Source organism: Eurosta solidaginis, chromosome X (genome assembly GCF_040869045.1).
Source record: "Eurosta solidaginis isolate ZX-2024a chromosome X, ASM4086904v1, whole genome shotgun sequence".
Classification (NCBI taxonomy): Eukaryota; Metazoa; Arthropoda; class Insecta; order Diptera; family Tephritidae; genus Eurosta; species Eurosta solidaginis.
Genome location: NC_090324.1, coordinates 195322853 through 195328333, shown reverse-complemented (window position 1 = coordinate 195328333; position 5481 = coordinate 195322853).

Here is a 5481-nt window from a genome sequence, read left to right as displayed (position 1 = left end):
TAGTAATTCGCAACTAACTAATCATACTTATATGCAAGGCCGTAGAGAGAAAATCCGTGCCCGGGACTAAACAATTTACGAAAAAAGCCACTAATACATTTGACTAATTTGAATTATTGACGCCTCATTCATGAATCATTATTGATGGATTACATCAAACAAAATTTTTGCCACATCAACTAAATGTTTTTTGGACTACGAGCTGACAATAAAATTAACACAGATTATTTACTATTTATACTATTTTATTGTAACGTAGATATAAAACTCTCTTTTAACAGCCACAATTTGTTTCAAATAATCCCTGCCAACTGGATAATTCACACGTAAAAAAGTGGCTAAAAAATTGATATTTTTGTATAGGCAGTGTGCGGATTTTATCCACTTTCTTTTTGCCATAAAGAAAAATGCATAGTTGCTCCTCTCTAACTGAAAATTTCCCATAAAACAGGGTTGTATTTTTGTAGGGATGCAATATCGGACAAATTTCGTTTTTAAAAAATACTCAAAATGTTTACCAAAATATCAAAAGTCCTTCTTAAATACCTAAAAAAACTAAAATACCAAAAAACTCTCCAAACTTTTTTTTTTTAGTTTTTAATGAAAACGTTTATTTAATAATATAAAAGTTCATTTACAATTGTTCTAAGTGCCATTTTATCATAAAATGTTAAGAATACATCTGTCAAAAGGACTTTTACATTAAATTTGTCTTTATCGCACAGATAAATTTTAAGATAAAACGGTCTTAAAGTTATTAAATAGCATCAATAATAATTATTTGTAATCACAATTTTTTTTAAGTATTTACTAAACTATAATATTTTTTATATAAATGAAAAGAGAAATACAAATAACACTGAAATAAAATAATTTTGAAAACAGCGTAATATTCGGATTTTTGACATTAAAATAACATTTGTTTATTTATCAAAGTAATTAAATCGATAATTGATAAAATATCAAAGCTGAATAGGTCGAGCTCCTTAAAGGCCAATTCCATTAAAAACCAATCAATCGATAAGTTAAATTTTTCAAACCAATTTAAAATTAGGATTATTGTGATAAATATCTTTTTATACTCAGTTGAGCAGAGTTCACAGAGTATATTAACTTTGATTGGATAACGGTTGGTTGTACAGGTATAAAGGAATCGAGATAGATATAGACTTCCATATATCAAAATCATCAGGATCGAAAAAAAATTTGATTGAGCCATGTCCGTCCGTCCCTCCATTAACACGATACCTTGAGTAAATTTTGAGGTATCTTTATGAAATTTGGTATGTAGGTTCCTGAGCACTCATCTCAGATCGCTAATTAAAATGAACAATATCGGACTATAACCACGCCCTTTTTTCGAATTCGAAAATTTCGAAAAACAGAAAAAGTGCGATAATTCATTGCCAAAGACGAATAAAGCGATGAAACTTGGTAGGTGAGTTGAACTTACGACGCAGAATAGAAAATTAGCAAAATTTTTGACAATGGGCGTGGCACCGCCCACTTTTAAAATAAGGTAATTTAAAATTTTGCAAGCTGTAATTTGGCAGTCGTTGAAGCTATCATGATGAAATTTGGCAGCAACGTTACTTCTATTACTATATGTATGCTTAATAAAAATATGCAAAATCGGAGAACGACCACGCCCACTTTAAAAAAAAAATTTTTAAGTCAAATTTTAACAAACAATTTAATATCTTTACAGTATATAAGTAAATTATGTCAACATTCAACTCCAGTAATGATATGGTGCAACAAAATGGAAAAATAAAAGAAAATTTCAAAATGGGCGTGGCTCCGCCCTTTTTCATTTAATTTCTCTAGGATACTTTTAATGCCATAAGTCGAACAAAAATTTACCAATCCTTGTGAAATTTGGTAGGGGCTTAAATTCTGGGACAGTAACTTATTTCTGTGAAAAATGGCGATATCGGTTGAAGCCACGCACAGTTTTTATACACAGTGGTCCGTCTGTCCTTCCGCTCGGCCTTTAACACGATAACTTGAGCAAAAATCGATATATCTTTATTAAACTCAGCTCACGTACTTATCTACACTCACTTTGTATTGGTATAAAAAATGGCCGAAATCGGACTATGACCACGCCCACTTTTTCGATATCGAAAATTGCGAAAAACAAAAAAATTCCATAATTCTATACAAAATACGAAAAAAGAGATACAACATGGTATTTGGATTAGTTTATTAACGCAAAATATAACTTTAGAAAAAAAATTTGTAAGATGGGTGTGACACCTACCATATTAAGTAGAGCAAAATGAAAAAGTTCTGCAGGGCGAAATAAAAAACCCTTGAAATCTTGGCAGGAATACTGTTCGTGGTATTATATATATAAATAAATTAGCGGTATCCAACAGATGATCTGAGTTACCCTGGTCCACAACTACCACCACTCCCTTTTAAAAGCCTCATTAATACCTTTAGCTTGATACCCATATCGTACAAACACATTCTACAGTCACCCTAGGTCCACCTTTATGGCGATATCTCGAAAAGGCGTCCACCTGTAGAACTAAACCCCACGCCATTTTAAAATACTCATTAACACCTTTCATTTGATACCCATATCGTACAAACATATTCTAGAGTCACCCCGGGTCCACATTTATGGCTATATCTCGAGAAGACATCCACTTATAGAACTAAGGCCCAATCCTTTTTAAAACACTCATTAATACCTTTCGTTTGATACCCATATTGTACAAACGCATTCTAGAGTCACCCCTGGTCCACCTTAATGGAGATATCCCGAAAAGGCGTTCACCTATAGAACTAAGGCCCACTCCCTTTTAAAATGCTCATTGACCCCTTTCATTTGATACCCATATCGTACAAACAAGTTCTAGGGTCGCCCCTGGCCCACCTTTATGGCGATATCTCGAAACGGCGTCCACCTATGGAACTAAGGATCACTCCCTTTTAAAATACTCATTAACACCTTTCATTTATACCCATATCGTACAACCACATTCTAGAGTCACCGCTGGTCCACCTTTATGGCAATATCTCGAAAAGGCGTTCACCTATAGAACTAAGGCCCACTCCCTTTTAAAATGCTCATTAAACCCTCTCATTTGATACCCATATTGTACAAACAAATTCTATGGTCACCCCTAGTCCACATTTATGCCGATATCTCGAAAAGGCGACCACCTATAGAACTAAGCCGCACGCCCTTATGAAATACTAATTAACACCTTTCGTTTGATACCCATATTGTACAAACGCATTCTAGAGTCACCCCTGATCCACCTTTATGGCGATATCACGAAACGGCGTCCACCTATGGAACTAAGGATCACTCTCTTTTAAAGTACTCATTAACACCTTTTTATTTGATACCCATATCGTACAAACAAATTCTAGAGTCATCCCTGATCCACCTTTATGCCGATATCTCGAAAAGGCGACTACCTATACAACTACCACCACTCCCTTTTAAAACCCTCATTAATACCTTTAATTTGATACCCATATCGTACAAACACATTCTAGAGTCACCCCTGGTCCACCTTTATGGCGATATCTCGAAAAGGCGTCCACCTATAGAACTAAGGCCCACTCCCTTTTAAAATACTCATTAACAACTTTCGTTTGTTACCCATATTGTACAAACGCATTCTAGAGTCACCCCTGGTCCACCTTTATGCCAATATCTCGAAAAGGCGACCACATATACAACTACCACCACTCCCTTTTAAAACCCTCATTAATAACTTTAATTTGATACCCACAACGTACAAACACATTCTAGAGTCACCTCTGGTCCACCTTTATGGCGATATCTCGAAAAGGCGTCCACCTATAGAACTAAGCCCCACGCGTTTTAAAATTATCCCCTTTCATTTGATACCCATATCGTACAAACAAATTCTAGGGTCACCCCTGGTCCACCATGGCGATATCTCGAAACGGCGTCCACCTATGGAACTAAGGATCACTCCCTTTTAAAATACTCATTAACACCTTTCATTTGATACCCATATCGTACAAACAAATTCTAGAGTCAACCCTGATCCACCTTTATGGTGATATCCCTAAATGGCGTCCACCTATAGAACTATGGCCCACTCCCTCTTAAAATACTGTTTAATACCTTTCATTTGATACACATGTCATACAAACACTTTCCAGGGTTACCCTCGGTTCATTTTCCTACATGGTTATTTTCCTTTATGTTGCCACCATAGCTCTCAACTGAGTATGTAATGTTCGGTTACACCCGAACTAAGGAACTATTAGCTTTTTGATCACTCGATTTAACAAACTTTGCTATTTATCAGATAGCCAGTCAGTTTTTTAACAAACAGCCACAATGAATAAAAAATACTTGTATAACTTTGCAAAAAGTTTTCTTACTACAGAGATGTTTTTCTTAAATATACAAAATTTGGAAAAAACTTTTTGATTCGATCGTCAGTACTATCAAAAGTACAATAATTTAATTATCTTTCTTTTGGTATATGCTTAAAATTCAAACTCGTTTGCAAGGAGTAAAAAACATACACTTTTCTTACAACTTTACAAAATTTTACTAGGTTTTCCCTAGCTATATACATGTATCTTTTATTTTCCAAAAATTTTAAAAAATCGGATATAGATTTAAACGATAGTAGTATCGAAAGGAAAGTAATGAAATTACCTTTCTTTTGATATATACTAGCATTTATCACTCGTATACAATGAGTGAAAAATATTCACTTTCTTTACAACTTTATAAAATTTCTCAACATTTTCCCTAGTTACATATATGTGTCTCTAAATTTGAAAACAATTTCAGAAAGCGTTTATCAATTTTAACGATATTATTATTGAAGGAAAATAATCAAATTACCTTTCTTTTGATACATACTAGCATTAATTAATCGTTTACAGTGAGTGAAAAATATTCACTTTCGTTACAACTTTATAAAATTTCCCAACATTATCCGTAGTTACATATATGTGTCTCTAAATCTGAAAAAAATTCCAGAAATCGTTATCAATTTTAACGATAATATTATCGAAATAAAAGTACCTTTTAGTAAATTACCTTTCTTTTGATGTATACTATCATTAATTACTCGTATACATTGAGTGAAAATATTCAATTTCGTTACAACTTTATAAAATTTTTCGTTACAACTTTAGAAAGTTTCTTAACATTATTTCTAGCTATATGCGTTAAACTAATATGAAAAAAAATTATTTTCTCCGTTGCCAGCAGATCCATATCAGCATAAGTGGTTGTCATGATGTTCCTTGTGGTCCCAAACATATGTTTGCTACTGGAAAAATAGAAAAATAAAAGTCAAAATTAGTTATAGATTCAACCTAAATTTCAGTGACAGACTTTATTTACATTTTCTAAAATTCTGCTTACTGAAGCTATGGTCCCGCATCCTGTGAAGAAAGGTTGAAGTATTTGATTCCTAAGAAAAGAAAAATAAAACAAAAGTCAAAACGAGAAATCAATTC